This window comes from Orcinus orca, chromosome 18, assembly GCF_937001465.1.
Source record: "Orcinus orca chromosome 18, mOrcOrc1.1, whole genome shotgun sequence".
NCBI lineage: Eukaryota > Metazoa > Chordata > Mammalia > Artiodactyla > Delphinidae > Orcinus > Orcinus orca.
In genome coordinates this window covers 29405429-29430468 of record NC_064576.1, presented here as the reverse complement: position 1 = coordinate 29430468, position 25040 = coordinate 29405429, and positions in this window count along the sequence as shown.

Here is a 25040-nt window from a genome sequence, read left to right as displayed (position 1 = left end):
CATATACCCCCTGACCTCCATGTATGCAACCACCCCCTCCCATCTATATCACACACCAAAGTAGTATGTGAACTAGCATTGACACATCATTCTCGCTCAAAGCCCATAGTTTACATGAGAGTTCATGTTTGGTGTTGTACATTTTATGGGTTTTGACAAATATATAATGGCATGTCTTCACCATTAGTAGTATCACACAAGATAGTTTTACTATATTCAGTCATGGATATATTTGTGCTATTTTTAGTATAGGAAAAACTTGAAAACAACCTAAACATAGAATATTGGGTGATAGCTAACATAAACTAGGGCTCATTCAATTGATATAGTATGCAGCCCTTGAAAAATATGCTTGATTGAATATCTGATAATATGAGAAAATCCTTTTAATACATTATTAAATGAAAAAGAATAAGATTATGGAATTATATAAACATACTTATTTATAGTATATATATTTGTGTGTATGGTATAATGTCACTTTTATATGTATATAAACACACATACATGCATACATAGAAACAGACAAAAAACTGAACAGATATACATCAAGATGTAAAACACTATTACAATAAAGCTGCAATAAATAGTTTCAATCAAAAATTTTCTCACACTAAAAATTGAGATATGAATAACATATAACACTGTGTAGTTTAAGGTGTACGATGTGTTGATTTGATACATTTATATATTACAATATGACCATCATAGTGTTAGCTAACACCTCTATCATGTCACATAATTATAATTTCTTTTTTGTACTGAGCATATTTACGATCTAGTCTCTTAGCAATTTTGCACTATATAATACTGTATTTTTAACTATAATTACAATGCTGTCTATTAGATCTCCAGAAGTTATTCACTTTCTAACTGTAAGTTTGTCCCATTCGACCAACACCTCTCCATTTCCCCAAACCCCTAGCACCCACCATTCTATTCTTTGTTTCTATGAGTTCAGCTTTTTTAAGAGTCCACATATAAGTGATATCATACAGTATGTCTTCATCTTCCTGACTAATCTCACTTAGCATAATGCCTTCAGCGTCTATCCATGTTGTTGCAAATGGCAGGATACCATATTCGGCTGTTGTGAATAATGCTGTAGTAAACACGGGAGTGCAGGTATCTTTTTGATATCTTGTTTTCATTTCATATATATATATCTCCAAAAGTGGATCATACTGTAGTTCTATTTTTACTTTTTTGATAAACCTCTATATTATTTTCTATAGTTTTCAATTTACATTCTTACCAACAGTGTGAATGAAGTCCCTTTTCTCCACATACTTACCAACACTTATCACTTGTCTTTTTGATGACAGCCATTCTAACAGATGTAATGTGATATCTCATTGTGGCTTTGATTTTTATTTCCCTGATGACTAGTGATATTGAGCATATTTTCATGTACATGTTGACTATTTGCATATCTTCTTTGGAAAAAGAATTTCCTCTGCCCATTTTTTAGTTGAATTTTCTGTTTTTATTGAGTTGAATGAGTTCTCTCTCTCTCTCTCTCTATATATATATATATATGATATTAACCACTTATCCAATATATAGTTTGCAAATATTTTCTCCCATTCTGTAGGTTGCCTTTTCAGTTTGTTGCTTGTTTCTTTTGCTGTTCATCTTATTAATTGCTTTCTGGCTGTTTTGTGGTTCCATTGTCCTCTTTTTCCTCTCTTGTTGTCTACCTTTGTGAAATGGTGGTTGTCTGTGGTGCTATCCTCTGATTCCCTTCTCTTTAACTTTTGTGAATTTACTGTAGGTTTTTGCTTTGTGGTTACCATGAGGCTTACATAAACATTTGACAGATATAACAGTCCATTTTAAGCTGATAGCAACTTAACTTTGATTGTGTTCTACTCTACTCTTTGACTCCTCTCTTTTATGTTTTTAATATGACTTACCTCTTTTTATATTGTGTATTCATTAAGAAATTATAGTAGCTATAGTTTTTTAAAAAAATATTTTAACCTTTATAATATAGTTAGTCAACACACTATCATATTCCAGATTTAGAGCTTTCTGAATCTGACGATATATTTACTCTTACCAGTGTGTTGCATATTTTTGTATGTTTTCATGTTACGAATTAGTGTCTTCATTTCAGTTTGAAGAACTCCTTTCAGCATTTCTTGTAAAGCAGTTCTAGTGGCAAAGAAGTCCCTCAGCTTTTGTCATTTTGAAGGATAACTTTGCCCTATAGACTATTTTTAGCTAGCAATTTTTTTTCTTTCAACACTTCGAATATATCAACCCATTCTCTCCTCATCTATAGGGTTTCTGCTGAGAAATCTGCTGATAGTGTAATGGGGGTTTCTTTGTAGGTTACAATATTTTTTTTCTGTTGCTGCTTTTAGGATTTTTTTCTTTTGACTTGACTTTTGAAAGTTTCATTATAATGTTTCTTGGAGGAGATTATTTTGAATTGAAATAATGAGTGATGTATTAGTTTAATGAACTTGGATGTCCAAGCCTCTCCCCAAATTTGAGAAGTTCTCAGTTGTTATTTCTTTAAATAAGCTTTCTGAAAAGAATCTGAAAAAGAATATATACATGTATGTGTATATATATATATGTGTATATATATACACACATATATATATAACTGGATCACTTTGCTGTACACTTAAAACTAACACAACATTGCAAATTAACTATACTTCAATTAAAAAGTAACTTGTATCAAAAAAAATAGTCCACCTTAAAAAAAAAGTTTTGTCTCCTTTTCCCTTTCTTCTTCTTCTGGAACTCCAATGATTCTAATATTGGTTCTTTTTTAAGAATTGAAGTATATTTTATTTACAACAGCATGTTAGTTTCAGGTGTACAAATAGCAACTCTATTTTTTATACATTATAACCTATTTAAAGTCACTACAAAATAATGGCTATATTTTCCTGTGCTGTACAACACATCCTTGTAGTCTATCCATTTTATACATGGTAGTTTGTACTTCTCAATCCCTTACCCCAGTCTTACATCTTCCCATCCCCTCTATTTCTTTTAAAATTTTTTTAAAATTTTATCTATTTATTTATTTATTTTTGGCTGCATTGGGTCTTCATTGCTGTGTGTGGGCTTTCTCTAGTTGCAGCGAGCGGGGGCTACTCTTCGTTGTGGTGTGCAGACTTCTCATTGCAGTGGCCTCTCCTGTTGCAGAGGATGGGCTTAAATAGTTGTGACATACAGGCTCAGCAGTTGTGGCGCACGGGCTCAGTTGCTCCGTGGCATGTGGGATCTTCCCGGACTGGGGCACGAACCCGCGTCCCCTGCATTGGCAGGCGGACTCTCAACCACTGCGCCACCAGGGAAGCCCTTTCCCCTCTATTTCTATCTTGAGGTTTCTTTGAATTCTGTTTTGGGTAAATCACGGATATCTGTGTCTTGGGGTTTGGTTACTGGAAGATTATTATGACCTGTTGATGGCATATTTCCCTGACTCTTCATGTTCTTTGGAGTTTTGCATTGCTGTTTTCACATTTGAAGTAGCAGTCACCTCCTCCAATCTTTACGAGCTGCCTTCAGTTGAGAGACATTTTTGTTGATCCTGCTTATATTTTGGGGCCTTCTCTGATCTTGTGTGGTTAGACTTGCTCCACTTCTTGCTCTGTCTTGTAGCAGAACATTTAAGTTTGTACGTCTTCTCATGGTCTTACAATGCGTCAGGCTGGCTGTTGGTAACCTCTCTTTTGTTTTCCCCAAAGTGGTGCTACAGCTCAAGACTGTGGTTTCTTCCTTTCCTGCAGACGCTGGCTTGTTTTCTGTGTGCACTCCCTGTCTATCTGAGCTTTCTTTCACCACCACCCTCAGGAGTTCACATAAAGAGCTGGCTGTAGAGTTGGGGGAGGTGTGGGTTTGGCATTCAGGGTGCTGGGGATGTCAGTGGACCAGTTGGAGGGATCCTTGAGTGAGATTTTTCTAGCAGCTCATGGACAGGCTTCCTGCTGGAGTTTAGAACACGTCAGCAGGAATTGTGTCTCTTTAATGTTCTCTGATATTCTTATTTGCCTCTTTTCCTATCTCCTTCCTACCTCCTCCCGCTTCCCAGTTGTGAAGCTCTTGCTTTAATGCTCTGGGGGCTTCAGGAGGAGATAGCTTTCTTTAGTAGCATCCTGCACAGCTGGGGAAGCTGGGTGCTCACTCACCACTCTTGCTTTTCCCCCGTGGGAGGGACCCCCTAAACTCTTCTTTTTCTGAGCTGTGCCACCCTGTAGCAAGGGGGTGATGCAGGCACAGCTCCTCTCAACCACTCCAATGAATCCAAATTTGTATTTTTTAAAAACTCCAACAGAGTGCTAGAACTTTTCCTCTATAAACCTGGACTTCTACAAAGGCTCTCTCATCTTGTGGGTATCTGCCCAAGTCAGTGTTTTCCAGGTACTCCTGGACCACAGCTGAGAGAGGTTGCAGCCAGTTCACAGGCTTCTGCTAGTTCCACAGCCTATAGTGGAGTCTGCCTGTCTGTGACCCAATTCACAAGGGACAAGGCTCCTCTCAGGTCCCTTAGTGTATGGTGTTGGTCCCACAGCTCCCACAGAGGCACTTTTGTTCATGGATAGATGCTGAATTTTAGATGTTAAAAGGGGGACAAAAATTAGGGACATCTTATACCACCATGATGCTGACATCACCTATCTCCATATTTTTGAATATTGCTTTAAGAAAGAATTTAAAGGTGGGATCATTGATTCAAAGGGAACAATGTAATTTCACCCTTGTGTTTATTTGGTAGTTTTTTTTTTTTTTCCAATTAGACTCTTTGATGCTAAATCCAGGTCTTATTCATGAAAGAATAACTTGCATGGAGTATGTAGGAGGGCCATTCCTTCAATTTTCTTTATATGAGTTCTACTTCTCTATGGAAGGAACTGATAATTTGTATCTCTGTTATCTAGAACAGTGCTTGGTCTATAGTAGATGCTCAAAAGCTGTTGAATGAATGAGTAAACCTAGCTTAAGACTTTGAACAGGCTATGTTTACTGATGGGTGAGGGCACTGTGTAATCAGAAGCATGACCCTATACCCCTTCTTCTCTTTAACTTCATTGCTTCCAGGAGGTAGAGGTATACAGTGGACCCTCTATATCCATGGGTTCTGAATCCATGGATTCAACCAACTGTGGGTTGAAATATTAAAAAAAAAAATCCAAAAAGCATAACATGCATCTGCTGTCTGCCAGCAAGTATTTGCATAGCATTTACATTATATTAGATATTATAAGTAATCTAGAGATGATTTAAAGTATTGGGGTGAATGTGTTTGGGTTATTTGCAAATACTGTGTCATTTTATATAAGGGACTTGAGCATCCGCAGATTCTGGTGTCCACGTGGGGTCCTAGAACCAATCTCTCGTGAATACTGAGGGATGACTCTCTATAATGATCCAGGCAAAACTTTTGGAGATAGACTAGTTGTTTAAATGTTCTCTTTCTTGATGCTTGTTTGAGTTAGCTGCTCATCATCCTGAGTTTATTTATCATGGGGATGGCTAAAGAATTTGAATTTTGACTTAAGGTAAATTTCCTGCTGGCCTGAGGTGTGGACATCTTCTACCAATTAGTTCAGTATTAGGACATTAAGATATGACTCAGATTACAAAATGGTGTTTTCTTCACATTGGTCACTGTGTGTATGTGTGTGTGTGTGTTTCCACATGTCTCAGTAACTATGAGAAGGGAGAGTAAGGATTTTCTGGAGCTAAGGTCGAGGCATTCTAGGGCATTGGTTACAATACCGTAAATCTCATCTTATTTCCAACAGTAATCATGCAAAACACTTCTGGCTTTAATATATTTGAATCCTGACAAGTTTAGGATAAGAATAAATTAGACATGATTGTTAATCACTTTGGAGGCTTATGTAGGGTATATGCAGACCTAAGCAAAAAATTATTTTAGAACCAGTTTTGTCTTAACATATTTTGGAGAATATCCAAGTTTGACTGAAAAACAAAATGCTGAACTAAATTTGTGCTGAAATTGAACAGTTTGTATGTCAATTATCATCAAATAACGCTCAGCCTTTTTTTCTTTTTAATTCTTCCATTGGTGGCTTAAAACTTCACTTTGTGCATCTCCTCCAACATATTGCTTTGAGTAGGGGCTAGTGAACCCTGGGTGGCTTTTTCTTTTCACAAGATTTCAAGCACTGTGGAGCCTGCCTTGAACACAGTTGCATCTCTTTTTTTCATCAACAGTATAAGAGAGCTGTGCTCTTAGAAGAACTGACACCTTTTTGCATTCTATCTCAGTTTATAGCAAGAGCAGATAAAAGATAAAACCAGACAGAGCGTCAGGAGATTGGTCTGTTTCAGCTTGCACAACCTTCTCTTCTGTTCTCCAGTTCAGCTGCACCACCCAGTTTAGTAGGGGCAAGATTGAAGCACATCAAGCAAGGACAGAAGGACTTTAAAAGCAGGTCTGAAGGAGCTCAGAACTTAGCATGAGGAGACTAAGAGATTGGAGAGGAATGTTTCGAAGGAAATTGTACTTCCTTTTCTCTCATTTTTCTTTGTGAGCTTGGAGAAGAGGAAGGGCGTGGAAAATGAGAAAAACTAGGGAGATAATGTTTAGTTTTGATCATTAAATTTAAAAATTTTGAAAATGTCACACTGAAAAGAAAATTCTGATCTAATTTTCTCTACTTTGATATAGGAATTCTCTTGCTTCCATTTTTACAATAATAATATTTCAGATGTATTTTTGACCATTTTCCTGGTGAGGTATTGAGGGTTTTGTTCTTACCGATAATCACAGTAAAGATAGATAGATTACACATTGTTGCTCTCAGATGCTATTTTGTTATTATAACAAATTCTGAAAACTGGGAGGGTTACCAAAGAAGGAACATAGGAATAGTAATAGTTCTCACATCTTAGAGTCCCTGATGCACAAGAGTTTTGACATAAACATGTGGATGATGTTTCAGTAGATGTGCATTTAGAAGATCGTATGGAACAAACCTATTTTATCATATAAGCTAAGTGGCATTTCCAAAGCTATTTAATCCGTTTTGAAAATAGACACATCTCATTTTACTAGTGAAACACCAAGAATAGCATATTTTGTGTGTGTACATGTGTTTGTGAGATTATTCTGTATTTTATAAATGGAGGTATATGGTTTTCTGAATTTTATCTTTGATTTAAGGGCTAAAAATCTAAATTTACTAAAAAAATTAGTGCAATTAATCAGGCTCTGAGAAGAAGTTTTATAGAATCTTCTTTCTCTCACTTAGCCCAACAAACTTTGGTGAAGCATACCATCTGCAAGGTGCTGTGGGCAGAAGTAAGACACAGTCTGACTCTCAATGTGTTTACTCTCAAGTTAGGATAACTGACAGATTTGTATAAAACAAACTTTTTATTTCATTCATTGCTTTTAGAAGGTCTAAATAGCATATTTCTATCTACTGTATATATTGCCCAGGACATAGTTTGGTAAGTAAGATATTTCTTTTTGATTAAATAATTTGGATTGACTTGTTCAGTAGTTTGGAATTTCAGCTGCTAAGTATAGTGTTATATTTAATGCCCCTCCACCCAAATAAAAGCAGTCTAAAATAAGTTGCATCAAACTTTTGGACCAATTGTTTTGCCTGAATGAAAAAATATATATTTGGCTACTCCCTTCAGTTAAAGTGACCTATCAACCTGGGACTTATGTATTAAATAAGTATTTCTGAGTATCTATTAACTGTATAATAAGGCTAGACACTGAGGATAAAGTTAGAAATGGCATCAAAAGAACCATGGAAAAGTATTTCATCACTGAAAGTTGCTTAAAATTCATGTTAAACTTGTTGGGTATCAAAGAGATTCTAATAATAAATGATTGTCTAAAATATTTATGTAGTTTTGTGAATTAGTCCTTTCAGGGAGGTCTAGTCTGTGAATAGCCATTGCTCATGTTTGTAAATCGAGGGGTTCTGTGGGTGTCTCCAGTCGTATGTATCTTTATCACTGTCCTAACAAGGCCCATTGTCCACTATTAAAGCCACATTACTTTGAGTTATTGGTTTAATTTCATGGATGTTAGGAGGAAGGTGAGATGGTTGAATCAGAAAACCAGAGAGTGTTTTTTAGGTTACTAAGTTAAATCTAATATTCCAAAGAAAATATTGCAGAGTATCTCATTTCACTTATTATAGGGATTTCATATACTATACTTATGAGTCCAATAATTTTCAAATTGAAAAATCTGCAAAAAGCCCTCTCCTATCTTTGGTAGTTCTGATACAGTTTACAAACTTATAATATAATCTAAATTTTTAATGAATAAAACTTCCTGATTAAATAAATAATAATCAAAAAGCTCAATAAGATGTTAACAGAATGAAAACTATTTCTTAAAAACATTATGCCACTGCTAAATTTCTTTTGCAATAATACACTATTTTGAGATGACATTATTCATATGCATTGAATATGCCACTGAATTTGTAGTTGATTTGTAACAGTAGGATTGTTTTTACATCATTTCCATTTGTTTTTACAAACTCTTTTGCTACATAACTTCCAGTTCATCTTAAAGCAAAAAGTTCTATGTATTAAAAACAATGGAAAGTCATGCATATTTCAGTAGCCATATAATTATATTACATATTCTGACTTTGGTTGTTTGCATTATAAGAAAACCCATCAATTACTCTGAATTGTGTCAGCCAAATTGAAAAGTCTAAAGGTATTAAAAATGAAAGAGGCAAAAACTCCCTGTTTATATTCAAGTTTCAGCTCTCAAATTAATATATTGTGGCTATTTTTCTTAAAAGAAAAATAAATCTGGACCTGTAAACATGAGACCACCTCAGATAAGTAATCCTGCTGTTGGATGACTAATGTGCATTTTATTAGCTCTGTAAATGTGAATTTACATAATAGATGCTAATGGTTTTGAGGAAGTTGTTGAGGCCCAGCAGGTCAATGATCCATGATGTCTAAATTCCTTAAACACACATTTGCATAATTTACCTTTCAAATATTTCATAAATGCATATTTATGGGATAGACTAGGGTTTAATATTTTATTTTCAATTTATGCTTCATAGTATAGAAAGCACATTAGTTTATTGGTTCTTGCCCACAAGCTCTAGGGACATTTGTGACTAGTAAAATTTTCATCAGTCAGAAGCTAGCAAACTGGAAAGCTTCAAATATTTAGATTCTCTCACTTAGGTGCATGTTGTACATAATAATTTTATGAGGTGAGTCAGTAAAAATTTATTTCATACCTACATACCTGTGATGTACACTGTGTTGGAAATTGTAGTTACAAAATGAATAAGGCATCGATTCTTCCATTGTTGAGCTCTCGTTTAGTTGGTAAGTTGGATAGGTGAACTGATAACTGTAATATAGTTTTATTTTTCTAAAATTTATCTTAGGAGAAAGGGACAAGTATAGAGTAAACATTGATATGTTACGACAAGGTCTTTATTTAAAAGTTGGGTCCTAAGATATGTTCTAGCATCACAAAAACTGCCCTTCCCTGGGCACTGCTTGCATCTCCATCTCCATCTCCACTGTGAAAATTACCAGCCAGAATGATGAGCTGAACTCACAGTAAAAGCCTAACGCACTGTGTTCTCTCTCATTGGTTGTTGTAACCATGGCTCTCCTCATTTTTTTCATGTTGTTAAAAATCTGTCATCATTTTCTCATAAGTTCAGAGTTTAAAAGCATTGCTTAATTGCTGGCGGTGTTGATTCAGATCACTTCCTTCAGTTCCGTTCAGCAGAGCGTAGTCTGGTTCTGATCAGTTCAGTTTAAGTCAAGTCCCCTAATGGTCTAGGGTGAGCAGTGTTGGCCTTCAGCTCTGTCATTTTTTCCTGTCATGATTACAGTGGAAAAGCAGGTAAAACTAGCATGCAGATCTGCAAATGTATTGTCTTCAGGATCTATGTATGTTTAATTTAGGCAACCACTGACCACGACCTTCTTTACAATGTTCAGTTTTTGTGGAAATTTTTTCATTAAGACAGTATTCTAGAAGTTCTTTTTATAATCCTATCTCTTAAAATTATATGTCTATATCTGTATAAGCCCTTAAATATATAAACATTCACATATATGCATATATATACATATATATCTCAGTCTCTGGGCAGAGCACATTACGGTCAACATAATTAATATATATATTTAAATTTAATTTATTTAATTTATTTATTTTTGGCTGTGATGGGTCTTCGTTGCTGCGCACGGGCTTTCTCTAGTTGTGGCAAGTGGGGGCTACTCTTCGTTGTGGTGCGCGGGCTTCTCATTGCGGTGGCTTCTCCTGTTGTGGAGCAGGGGGTCTAGGCATGCGGACTTCAGTAGTTGTGGCACGCGGGCTTGGTAGTTGTGGCTCACAGGCTCTAGAGCGCAGGCTCAGGAGTTGTGGTGCACGGACTTAGTTGCTCTTCGGCATGTGGGATCTTCCCAGACCAGGGCTCGAACCCATGTCCCCTGTATTAGCTGGCGGATTCTTAACCACTGTGCCACGAGGGAAGCCCCTAAAAATATGTTTTATTCACTGATTTCTTCATAATCTTTCAACTCTACAAACCCCCATATGCTGAGTTTCTTTGTTCCCCACACCCTCCCTACTTCCACCTTCATTTTCAAATTCCAATTCTTTAAGCAGTGGAAACTTCTAGTGTCTTAATGTGGTTATTGATAAGTTCTTGTTAAACAAATGCTATTGTAATGATTTTTATTTCAAACTGTGTTACATATGTACAGTTCAGTTTACCTCAACAAATGTTGTTCTATCGTTTTCTCTTTAGAAAACAAAGTGCCATATATATTGGGTTTTCAAACTGAAGTTAAATCATTGAGCCTTGGTTTCCTCATCTGTGAAAATGTGAAGAAAGACACACTAGGAAGTTGTAGGAAATGTCAATTGCATCTCCATTGCAGAATTTAAAATTCTGTGCCTGCAGATTTTTGACTTATAAGTGACATTGAAAATTTTAGGATTGGGAAGACTCTTAGGAAGAATAAGGCATTGGTTTGAAGGTGTCATCAGAAGTTTAAAATCATAAATCCATGTTCCTCTCTTGGTTTCTGGCAACCCGGATGGGGGAGGGTGTATTAGGATATGATTGCTGTCAGCAAAATGAATAGAGGAGATTTCAGAATGTGAGCGAGAGTACAGGGTATGATTCTCAGTTCCTTGACTAGCCAAGGCCAGGTTAGGTTACTGACATCTGCTTCCTTCATTTTCCTGACTGTCCAGAATTATGAAAAGCAATGTCTGTTCTATGACAGGATCTGTAAAAACCTGCCGGCTGAGATTTTCTTCCTTATTGCATTCTGCAATGTTTACTCTTTATTTTTTCCTTATCACTTTCACATTCTAAACTACAGATGATGAGACATTGACAGGTGACTGCAGTGACAATTTTCAATCTTCTTCTGCCACCCTTTAAGCTGTTATTTCAAGATTATTTTATTCTCCTGCCATTTACCTTCTCATCTGAATTTCAATTTGTTTCCATGTTTTAGTGCACCTTTTTTGGAGGAGAGCATTTATGAGAGATCTTTCCAAATACACAGTATGTGAAATTTCTTTCGAATTGAAAAACTTTTAGGTTGTTTTGGGCACTCCCCACCCCTTCCTGAGCAAACCGTCTGTGGCCAGGAAAGCAGACAAGAGCACATTTTACTGTAATTATTCTTTTATAATTATTAACAAGGGTGAATTCCTTGTTAATCTCTGTTATGGTAGGGTTTGTGTCCCTTGTTTACTTGTGTATCCCATAGAACCTATTAAAGTGCTTGGCATATATGCATTTAACAAATACTTGTTGCGTCCTGGAGGAGAGGGGATGACATTTGAAAAAATTAGCAGAATTCCACTAGAAAGATAATGCGCCAAGTATAGATCCTACAAATACAGGCAAGAATAAATGGTTATGGTCCATTGAGGAAATGAGCTTTGTTTAGAATAAACTGAATAGAGAGTCGTGGGGGAAGACAAGGATGAACACGTTCCTCTGCGTCAGAATATGAAGGGCTGGGTCTGCCACGCTAAAGCAATTGTACTCTATCCTTTAGGCCAGGACTTACAAACTTGAATTCCTGTAGATAATATTAAAGAGTGAAGAGCACAAAGTAAAGTATTTCATGTCCTTCTTAATTATTCTCTAAGAATGAACAGTCTGAGCACCATAATGAACAGATCTGATTGGGAGGATAAAAGAGAATGGTAGGACGTATGGCAACACAGAATGCACCCACTGTTTAAAGACAGTGGTGTTACTCAGCTTCTGCGTATTGATTCCATGTGGAAATTTGGGCACAGTGTTGTCAGATATTATGCTTTTTTTTCAAGAGATTCCACAAATCTAAAATTTGATATGAAGTGACCTGATTTGTAAACTTTGACAACCATTTCAATTTTTTAAAGAATATATATGTGTGTGTATGTATATATACATACACACACACCAGTGCTGTGAAGACCAAATAAAGTATATCTGCAAACTAAATGTAGCTTGAGGGACACAAGTTTGTGACCTCTTTTAAGCAATGGGAAGAAAAATGTCTACAAAAACCTCACTACTATTCTGTCAGGTTTGAGGCCTGCTCAATGATCATAGGATCAGAATGCAATAAAATGCAGTTGATTATTAAATTGCAGTATAACGTGAATGCTGTGGTACCTCTGATCATTCAGAAGGCACTTTAGGGTCTGGTGAAACTCCAGAGTTATAATGCTGATAATAAATTTTTGTGCTATAGAACAAAAGTGCAATTGGTCTTATTATAAAATGCCAATTAGTAGAATATGATACATCAACTTTTTATTCACGAACTCAAAAGAATAATTAAGCATCTACTAAGTGCCAGGCAGTGTTCAAAGCACAGGGGATAGAGTACTGACAAATATAGTAAAAATCCCCACCCTCAGGAAGCTTTCATTCAGTAGCGCTTTTTAAAGTTGAAGGAGTCATCAAATCTATATACAATATCCCATGATCATATGCTTTAAAAATAGCAGTGGTTACTTCAAGTTCTGTTTTGGAAAATAATTACATTCTGTTGACCTTTCATTAGTTTTCTCTAATGGTGTCCTTGGCCCCAGTGCTCATTTCATTAGCTGGTGTTAATTAGAATTCTGGAAATGCACTTAAAAGCCATAACTTTAATTTTACAAATGAAATTATTGGCTATATGTTCAAATATTAGATACTACACATAATTTATGAATGGCCTCTGTAAGGTGGCCTATAGCTACATGTGACTGTGGGAATTTTTGACTTTATTTAGGAAACCATAAATGCCAAATTAACTTATAAAATCCTCAAATTAAAAGATAATTAAGTTTTTGCATAAACTTTTTTCTTTAATAGGGCTAAAATGGATTGGAAACAAAGGAGATTATATGAATAATTGCAACTGGGGGCATAACAGGACAAAATAGTGAACATGGAGCAGTAATAATGGATACATTTCCTCTCTGTTTATGGAAACTTCTTTCAGATTTAAAGATATTTCTTTCAGGTCAAAGGGAGAAATTCCGTAAAGGTACTTCAGTATCCTTACATGGAACTTTCAGTCTTCAGGGGAGAAAAATGAATAAAGAGTAATACTCATAGGTCTATAGGATATATCAATTATCAAGAGAGGCCGCAGACATGAGACACTCCTGTGAATAGGTAAAGTGAATTTAGAACCAGTTTGGATAGCTTGGGACCCAAAGTTGTATAAATAGGTAAAAATCTTGATCAGGTTTTCTACAGCATCACTTCTAGAACTGGGCCTGGCAGAGGGACACAGGAGCCAAGGGAAGTGTGGAGCTAGAGTGCGGAGGTTTGGAGCTACAGTGTGGAGGCAATAAATAAGGAGGAGCAAGACAGGAAAGTCAGAGACTTGACATGGAAAAGTAATACATGAATATGCTTTCCAAAATGTCACATCGTAATAAGACACATGAAGCCCTTGCCTCAGCTCTTCCAAATCCTAGTCTTGCTTCCAAGAAGCAAGCACAATATATGTTTGAATTAGTAGCCAGTTTTTAAATTATACCTGAGTCAGTTTTATGTTGAGCCAACTGGTTTCCTGTGATATTCTATTTTCTTTTCCTTTCTTCCTTAGAGTTAATTTTAATATTTGAATTTTTCATTGGGATATGTTTCAGTGTTCTCTATTATTAATATGTTTTCTAAATGTTCAACAAAGCTGATATAGTTAAACATAATGATCAGTTGCATTTCTTTCTTGAAAGGCTCCCTTCTGGAGCCAGCTATCTTCTTGCCTCAAAGGAACCTACCTCAACATAGTAAAGGCCATATATGACAAACCCACAGCAAACATTATTCTCAAAGGTGATAAACAGAAAGCATTTCCTCTAAGATCAGGAACAAGACAAGGGTGTCCACTCTAGCCACTATTATTCAACATAGTTTTGGAAGTTCTAGCTATGGCAATCAGAGAAGAAAAAGAAACAAAAAGAATCCAAATTGGAAAAGAAGAAGTAAAACTGTCACTGTTTGCAGATGACATGATACTATACATAGAAAATCTTTAAGATGCCACCAGAAAACTACTAGAGCTAATCAATGAATTTGGTAAAGTTGCAGGATACAAAATTAATACGAAGAAATCCCTTGCATTCCTATACACTAACAATGAAAGATCAGAAAGAGAAGTTAAGGAAACACTCCCATTTACCAATGCACCAAAAAGAATAAAATACCTAGGGATAAACCTACCAAAGGAGGCAAAAGACCTGTATTCAGAAAACTATAAGATACTGATAAAAATCAAAGAAAACACAAACAGATGGAGAGATATACCATGTTCTTGGATTGGAAGAATCAATATTGTGAAAATAACTATACTACCCAAAGCAATCTACAGATTCAATGCAATCCCTATCAAATTACCAATAGCATTTTTCACAGTACTAGAACAAAAAATTTTACAATTTGTGTAAATAGCCAAAGCAATCTTAAGAAAGAAAAATGGAGCAGGAGGAATCAGGTTCCCTGACTTCAGACTATACTACAAAGCTACAGTAATGAAGACAGTATGGTACTGGCACAAAACCAGACATCTAGATCAATGGAACAGGATAGAAAGCCCAGAGATAAACCCATGCACATATGGTCACCTAATCTATGACAAAGGAGGCAAGAATATACAATGGAGAAAAGACAGTCTCTTCAATAAGTGGTGCTGGGAAAACTGGACAGCTACATGTAAAAGAATGAAATTAGAACACTCTCTAACAGCATACACAAAAATAAACTCAAAATGGATTAAAGACCCAAATATAAGGCCAGACACTATAAAAATCTTTGAGGAAAACATAGACAGAACACTCTTTGACATAAACCAGAGCAAGATCTTTTTTGACCCACCTCCTAGAGTAATGAAAATAAAAACAAAAATAAACAAATTGGACCTAATGAAATTTGCACAGCAAAAGAAACCATAAACAAGGCAAAAAGACAACCTTCAGAATGGGAGAAAATATTTGCAAATGAAACAACTGACAAAGGATTAATCTCAAAATTTACAAATAGCTTTTGCAGCTCAATATCAACAAAACAACCCAATCAAGAAATGGGAAGAAGACCTAAATAGACATTTCTCCAAAAAAGACATACAGATGGCCAACAAACACATGAAAAGATTCTCAACATCACTAATTATTGGAGAAATGCATATCAGTACTACAATGAGGTATCACCTCACACCAGTCAGAATGGCCATCATCAAAAAATCTACAAACAACAAATGCTGGAGAGGGTATGGAGAAAAGGGAACCCTCTTGCACTGTTGGTGGGTATGTAAATTGCTACAGCCACTATGGAGAACACTATGGAAGTTCCTTAAGAAACTAAAAATAGAACTACCATATGACCCAGCAATCCCACTACAGGGCGTATACCCTGAGAAGAACCATAATTTAAAAAGACACGTGCACCCCAGTGTTCATAGCGGCACTATTTACAATAACCAGGACATGGAAGCAATTTAAATGTCCATCAACAGAGGAATGGATAAAGAAGAAGTGGTACATACATACAATGGAATATTACTCTGCCATAAAAAGGAAAGTAATTGAGTCATTTGTAGAGATGTGGATGGACCTAGAGACTGTCATACAGAGTGAAGTAAGTCAGAAAGAGAAAAACAAATATCGTATATTAACACATATATGTGGACTCTAGAATAATGTTATAGATGATCTTATTGGCAAAGCAGAAATATAGACGCAGATGTAGAGAACAAACATATGGATTCCAAGGGGGAAAAGGGGGGTGGGATGAATTGGGAGATTGGGATTGACATGTATATACTGTTGATACTTATGTATAAAATAGATCAGTAATGAGAACCTACTGTATAGCACAGGGAACTCTATTCAGTACTCCTTGTTGACCTAAATGGGAAGGAAATCCAAAAAAGAGGGTATATATACATATACGTATAGCTGATTCACTTTGCTGTACAGTAGAAATTAACATAACATTGTAAAGCAGCTATACTCCAATAAAAATTAATAAAAAAATAAATAATCTGCTCAACACTGTAAAAAAAAATAAATGTTTTCAAAAGTCTTGATCTGCTGGCCAGATAATACCCAATTATTCCCTTTCACGGTGTCCTGGTTTACCCTTGTTTTGTTGAAGCACATCCCCCTATAGCTTCTTAAAAAACTGTAGCAGTTAGTGGAAAGTTTCAGTTTATAGAATGAGGAACAGATAAACTGTTCATTCACTTATTCAACAATATTTGTTGAGTAATCAATAATAGGCATACACATTCAAGCATCAGCATTCAATAATTTCTCAGGAAGAAGTTATTAAGATATAAACCAGAGCATTCCACTTCTTTGCTTCAAACCCTTTTGATGCTTCCCTTCACCCTTGGAATAAACTCCAGACTGGCTCTCAAGGTGGTGAATGATTTGACTCCACTTCTCTGCTCACCCTCCTTTCATGCCACTCTCTCTCTTGCACCCCATACTCCATCACCCTGGCCATACTTTGGTTCCAGGAACACACACGGGTCTTCAACATAGCACAGCTTTTTCCATTGCCTATGGGCTCTTTCCCTGGCTGTTTACACGACTGGCTCCTCACTACTTAGGATTTAGCTTAAATGTTCTCTACTGAGGGAAACTTCCTCTGAACCCTCTCTCTAAAAAGGCCTTCTTAATCCACCCTTATTGTCTCTATCACAGTGCCTAATTTATTTCCTTTATGACAATAGTAAACATTTTACTAAATGCATTTATTTATTGACTTGCTTATTTCCTATCTCCTTCATTGGAATGTAAACTTGAAGGCAGAGACCTTGGCTTATTCTCCATTGTATTTTTGGGGACTAGTGCAGTGTAGGGAATGGAATAGCTTCCAAATGCATAAATGACTCCAGTTGGCTTGAAAAATTTAACTGAAATGACTGGTCCGTAGACTATACTGTTTAGAGAAAAGCGTTTGGAGAAATGAACATGACTGCTGTGTGCCTAGTTCCTGTGTCCTACCCTGATCTCTCCTCTCACCCTTGGGTCTGCCACACAGTACCACATACCCTGATGTGCCTGACATTCTCTACTCCCCTGTGCCTGACTAATTTCCACTTGACCTCCAAGCATCCCATCAAGTTTCAGTTCCTGTGTGGAATCTATTCTGACATTATAAGACTGAGTCAGGTGGTTGTTTCCTAAGTTCCTATACTCTCTGTTTTAAACCTTTAATAATACTTAGCATATGATCAAAATTGCCTTTTGCTTCTCTGCTGTTCGTGTAAGAAATAAACTCCTAGAAAGCAGAGAAACCAAACTTTGTTCTCTCTTTTCTCACTATATACAATGAAAGCTTCAAAGTAAGTATTCAGTTAAAATTGTTAAATGAAAAGTATGAACAAGTAAATAACTACTGATAGAGAATATACTATAGAGGAAATAATATCTTTAGAAAAAATGTTTTGGAGATAGAATGGCAAACAGCAATCAGTAGAGAGAACATTTAAAAAAAATTTTATGAGGTGATAGCCCGAGGAAGATGGCAATAATAATTTTGTGTTAGCACATCAGAAATGATGAAATGTATCAATGCCAAGGCTACTTCATTGGCATTTTAGTCTTTAGTAGGTGTGAGAGAGTTCTGATTCTACTGTAGAAAGAGATACTGACTCTCAAGTGAGGAGGTTATGCTGATGAACACAGACATACCCATTTACACAGTGGTAACAAGTAACATACAGTAGGAAATTTGATGCAAATTATTATTATTACTCTAATATGTGCTGGGCATTGCATTAATGTGCTTACCTTACATCATCTCTACCAGGACAATAACCGAATGTTTTCTCTAGTTTTTAGGTCTCTGTTCCCACCTCTGGCCACCTCAAAACCTGTATTCTTTCCATCAGCTCCACTACTTGTCACTGTGAATAAGCAAACCAAGAAAACAAACTTCTTCATTGAATTTTAGCACTGAAATAACGTGGAAATTAGTCAGGTGCTGGGGTGCAGAGGTCATGATGCACATCAGGAGATGTGGTACCTTGTTGCAGATATGAGGCGGGAGAGCATGTGGCTTATTGAAGAACGTGCAGCTGGAGCCCAGGAGGTCGAGTGGTGAGAAAAGCCATCAGAGTAGGACACAGGAACCAGGCACACAGCAGTCGTGTTCATCTCTTCAAACGATTTTTCCTCAACAGTATAGTCTGTGGACCAGTCACGTCAGTTAAAATTTTCAAACTGATTAGTCTCTCATGCATCAACAAATATCTCTTTGGAATTGGTCCATTTCATCTAGATTATCAAATTTGTTGGCGTAGAGTTGTTCACAGTATTTATTCATTGATTGTCCTTTCAGTGTCAGTGGGAATGGTACTAATGTCCCTTCTTTAATTTCTGATATTAGATTTGTGATTTGTGTCCTTTTTTTCCCCCTTTTTAAAAAGTTTTCCTGGCTAGAGGCTTATTGATTTTATTGATCTCTTCAAAGCATCAGCTTTTGGTTTTGCTGATTTTCTCTATTGATTTCTTGTTTTCAATTTCATTGATTTGAGCATCTTTATGCTGACAGCATGCTAACTCGAGTGTGTATGCTGGTCTTTTGTTTCCTGCCCTGGAGCTTCTCTGACTCAGGGATGCCTATGGGAGCACACCTGACACTCACAGTGAGCAACTCAGAACTGCTGGTGGACAGTTCTGAGATGCATCCTACAGTTCCACGATGGGTTGATCACCTGTTGTCCACATTGGTTTATAATATAATAACACATCATTATACAGACTTGTCTCCCTTCTCTCTTTTACCCTGTTTATCAGTCAGGTTCTCCAGAGAAACAGAACTGGTAAGGGGTGTGTGTGTGTGTGTGTATAATATACATGTGTGTGCATGTATGTATATAAATTTATTATAAGGAATTGACTCACATAATTCTACAGGGTGAGTCTGTAGGCTCATGACCCAGGAAAAGCCAATGTTCCAGTGTAAGTTCAAAGGTAGGAAAGAGCTGATATCCCAGTTTGAGGGCACTCAAGGAGGAATTCTCTTGTACTTGAGGGAGGGTCAGACTTCTTGTTTATTCAGGCCTTCAACTGAGTGGATAAGGCCCACTCACATTAAGGAAAGCAATCTGCTTTATTCAGTCTACTGATTTAAATATTAATCTCATCCAAAATCACCCTCACAGAAACACCCAGCATAACGTTTGACCAGATATCTGGGCATCCCATGGCTCAGGCAAGTTGACACATGAAATTAACCATCTCTCCTTCCTGGTCCTTCACTCCTCCCCCTGGCATCATTTATGAAGTAATACACTTGCATACCAACCCTGTCTGGTTTTCAGGTAAGACTTGAGCTAAGACATCCATGTTGTATTTAGTGTGTGAAGTAAGGCTTTGACCAGATGGCTGCTAATACTGGTGCAAGAAATGTTTATGACTGTTATAATTGCTATCTGAGTCATTAAGCAATAATAAAATAATGTTGTGTGTGCATATACATTTTCTACTCTTCTTTCAAGGTCTTTTGAGATGTAAAATTGATCTATGTGAAATAAACTTCTGACATTTTTCCAAGGCATTATAGCTGGGTGCTCTTTTTAAAGGGAAGGATAACCCCTAAGAACGTTTCTGATTTTCTGCAATCACCCTTTTAATAAAGTAAAGAACAGTGGAGAAATCATTATATTGTGAGGAGAGGGAGAACATATATCAAATTCTTTGTTCTAATTTGACATGCTGAGTTTAGCTAAATTTGTCCTAAGAATAGCTGCAAAATGCTGGTTGCTAATAAGACCCATCATTACCATTAATGGCTTGAGCAGTCAAATTCACTTTTATTTATTGAACGAAAGCAAAACTGTTAAAATCTTTGAATAAGTCAACATGGTTTAAAGATCTAAAAAACTGTACTACTTAACATGTTTGCATTAGAGGAGAATTTATTTTTCCTGATGGAGAGTAGCTCTGTATGTATGTATATATATATTTAAATTTTAAAAAAGGAGCCGTACTTTTCTGATTGTATATAGCCTTATTACATTAAGACTTCAAAACGATATTTATTATGAACTGGAAGTATCGGGATAAGTGCAGAAAGGATTACGTACTGCTTTTGCCAAACTTGACCTTTCAAGCTGCCCATCAGTTGGACTGATTTTTAGCTCTTAGCAATACTGACAGCCCTCTTGGTGGCTGACTATTGGGAGATCTAGCAAGTCGTTGACACCAGTTAACCTCTGACATTTTCCTTTAAATCATGCAGTGTTATTGCCTATCAGCTGGAGGCAATTCATTTCTATTTCCTGGACTCTTGGTTCTCCCTACCCAGTCATGCTTATACAGTAGCATTTAAAATTACAAGAAGGAAACTGTGCTAAATTCAGCTAAATTTTAGGTCTGCCTTGAAAATTTCTGAAGACATTTGATACAAACTGATGCTTGCTGTGTCACTAAATAGACGTTTACTCAAAGAGGAGAGAGTAGGGGTACCTTTAGGGGAGAGGATGGTCAACCAGAGGGGGGACAGCCAATTGTCTCTTGCTTTCACCTTGGTGGCTCTGTATGTAGAAGATTCTTTAGTACCAGAAGTTCGTGAGAAAGGCTGTCAAACCTCTGATATTTAAAATTTATTCTGTAAATGCTCAGAAGCTGATTAGTATGTCAGGTCCAAGTTGGGCTCTTCAGGGAGAATAGAAAAGGAAGTAAACCTCTAAAGTGACTTAGTTCAGTCTTGTTGAAAGCCAATTTAAAATCTAATCTAGATTGATTAACAGTAAAAGCAAGCTGTGTGACTTCTAAAAAAACATGATTTTAACCCAGACCCACTCTCTTTTTATTTATTGCTGGTTATCTGTCTACAGATATTAATTTTTCAATGTTGTCAAGAATTGTGTGTTGACTATATGAATGCGATGGAAGGGTTAGTAGGAAGTACACAGGTTCTGGATTCAGTTACATCTGGATTAAAGTTCTGACCCTGTAATTCATCATCTGTGTGACCTTGGGGGTATTATTTAACTTACATGAGTTTCAGTTTCTACATCTGTAGAAAGGGGATTAAACTATGTACTTTCCAAGATCACTGTCAAGATTAGAAATTATATATGTAAAGCAGCAGGCACAAAGTCAGGGCTTAGTTATCAGTAGCCATTCTAAGGTTTGTCATCCAAAGGCTAGACACCCTGGGGATCTTGGGGTCCTCGGAGCTGAGAAACAATGGTCTTCCTACTGCATCTTTGTCACGGATTCCAATTTCATCATTAGCTGTACTCTAGTCAGATAAGGGACATCCGTGGATGGGCTTTCAGACAGCATGCAGGAGGAGTGAGCTACCTTTAAACCCAGTTCATGGGACTCCTAGCAAGAGTAAAATCCTTTAATGTGGTTTGTAGCTTAAAAATTTTTTTTTGAAGACTTTTATCTGCTATCTTTGTAAGTGATCTTACATATTAGTCTTTATTGAAGTTCTGCTTTTTATTGATTTTAAAATTATTTATATGTTTGTTTATTCTTCGTGATACATCTCTTACCAACAAAAAGTATAAAGAATGATCATGAAACAAATACCGTGTAGCTACCACGGAACTTAAATATAAAATAAACACAATCTATCTGAAGTTCCCTGTACATCATGTGCCAACCTTTCTCATTCTTCAAGCTAGCCTCAGTCTTATTTTTCAGGTTGATTATGCCTTTCTAAAAATATTTTTACCATGTATAAATATACCCATAAACAATATGCTGCTTATTTTTGAGTTTATTAAAGTTTTATAAAAAATAATCATAAATGTGTAGTGACTTTTAGCAATTTTTAAAAAAATTCATTGAGATAGTTGAGATAATCTTCTATTAATCTCTTAATTTGGTGAATTATATTAAAAGATTTTCTAATGTTCATTAGATTTTCATGTTTTAATTTAAAACCTCTCTCCACTCCAAAGAACTTTCAAAGGGTTTCCTTCATCTCAGCAATGGAAAAGCTCCCTTGTACCAAGTCCCTCTCATGCTTTGAGTCTGTGTCTTACCCTGTGCTACCAGCTGGAAGAATATACATCTTTTTACAAATGGTATGCAGTATATTTCTATATTAGTTTCTAATTTGGAATCACTAAGTAGTTGGTGACTACCTCTAATCTGTGTAGCTGAAAAAAGGTCTTCAGTCTGGTTCTGAATTGTGAGTTCCCCATTGCTCTTCTGCTCTTCCTTTTAGCTGATGGTTCTGGAAGACTAGATTCTGCTTCTGGCCCTTTCATGTCCAGTCATGCCCTCTACTTCTACATTTGCTCAAAACACCAAATCCCATGGATCTCTTTGCTGTATCCACATGCTTTGCAAAGTCATAGCTGTATCTTTACATCTTAAAAAAATCTCCTTCTTTATTGCATCCTATAACTCAATAGTAATAGTTTTAAAAAAATCTTTGCTTTTAAACCAAAGAATATTGGTTCTTTAAATGTGCACCATAAAGGGAAATGAACCAAACACTCAAGACAAGGGATAGAAAAATAATTTCAAAAAATATATCTAGAAGTCCCCCCTGCTCCCCACGATTTTTCCCAATCTGCTTTTTATTCTGGGTAGTCTCTTGTGTCCTCATCTTTGTGATTGTTTCTTTTATTTATTTATATTACATAATGGCCCTTCTGCAGACCTTGGAGATCTGTTTGTTGTTTTTATCAACAGTGACTCACAGTGACTTGCACTGTGACCTTGGTTTTAATTGTAAACTCATTCTGTCTGTGGTCTAATTCAAGGAGGCTTTTATTGGACCTGTATACACTTCTGCTGTTTCAGATGGCTACCAACCTGTAATTGCATTTGTCCACTTTGACAGTGTTGGCTCAATAGCAGAGAACCAGCGTCACTACTTTATCTTAGTTCCCTATACTCAGACCCCAGCTCACTTTTCTTTTTGGAGAGGTGGGAAAGCGAGTCCCTGGGGACTCCCCTCCCCTCTAAGTATATCTAGTGAAAGCCAAGGTTGTTGTGCAAAGTGAGGGACTTCCCAGAACCTTACTGGCCAGAATGCTGCATCGGAATTAGACCTTGAACTGTGCAGATGCGAGGCCAAGATTATATTTCATTTGTAATACTAATAAATATATTTCCCTGGCTGCAGCAACTCAGATTTTTTTACTTATTTATCATTTCATGCCCATTGATTTTTGGGTAATGGTAGGAGAAGATATGTGATTACTAGAGTAATGTTGATCAAAGCATTGAGGTTAATCGGGCTTCCAGAAATTGAAGAGAGTGGAATGTATATTTTATTTTACTTTTAATAAGGAATAGGATACAGCACAGGAACACTTCATATTCACTAGTAACATGAAGGCTTCTTATTCATGGCGAATTACATTCCTAGAAAAGTATTTCATTAGGAATAATTATTCTGACTCTGATTTTCTATAGAAACAATGTTATATGGTGAAAAATACTGCATATTTTCTATTTTAAAATGTTTCTCGGTGACACATTTATGTGCACCTAACATACTGAAGCTAGAATTTGACTTTTCCTCTTTTGTGATTGTCTACCCACCTTGTACATTTTTTTAAAAAACATCTTTATTGGAGTATAATCGCTTTACAATGGTGTATTAGTTTCTGCTTTATAACAAAGTGAATCAGCTATACATATACATATATCCCCATATCTCTTCCCTCTTGCATCTCCCTCCCACCCTCCCTATCCCACCCCTCTAGGTGGTCACAAAGCACTGAGCTGATCTCCCTGTGCTATGCGGCTGCTTCCCACTAGCTATCTATTTTACGTTTGGTAGTGTATATATGTCCATGCCACTCTCTCACTACGTCCCAGCTTCCCCTTCCCCCTCCCCCTGTCCTCAAGTCCGTTCTCTACATCTGCATATTTATTCCTGTCCTGCCCCTCGGTTCTTCAGAACCTTTTTTTTTTTTTTTAGATTCCATATACATGTGCTAACATACGGTATTTATTTTTCTCTTTCTGGCTTACTTCACTCTGTATGACAGACTCTAGGTCCATCCACCTCACTACAAATAACTCAATTTCGTTCCTTTTTATGGCTGAGTAATATTCCATTGTATATATGTGCCACATCTTCTTTATCCATTCATCTGTCAGTGGACACTTAGGTTGCTTCCATGTCCTGGCTATTGTAAATAGTGCGGCAATGAACACTGTGGTACATGACTCTTTTTGAATTATGGTTTTCTCAGGGTATATGCCCAGTAGTGGGATTGCTGGGTCATATGGTAGTTTCATTTTTAGTTTCTTAAGGAACCTCCATACTGTTCTCCATAGTGGCTGCATCAATTCACATTCCCACCAACAGTGCAAGAGGGTCCCCTTTTCTCCACACCCTCTCCAGCATTTATTGTTTCTAGATATTTTGATGATGGCCATTCTGACTGGTGTGAGGTGATGCCTCATTGTAGTTTTGACCTGCATTTCTCTAATGATTAGTGACGTTGAGCATTCTTTCATGTGTTTGTTGGAAGTCTGTATATCTTCTTTGGAGAAATGTCTATTTAGGTCTTCGGCCCATTTTTGGATTGGGTTGTTTGTTTTTTTGATATTG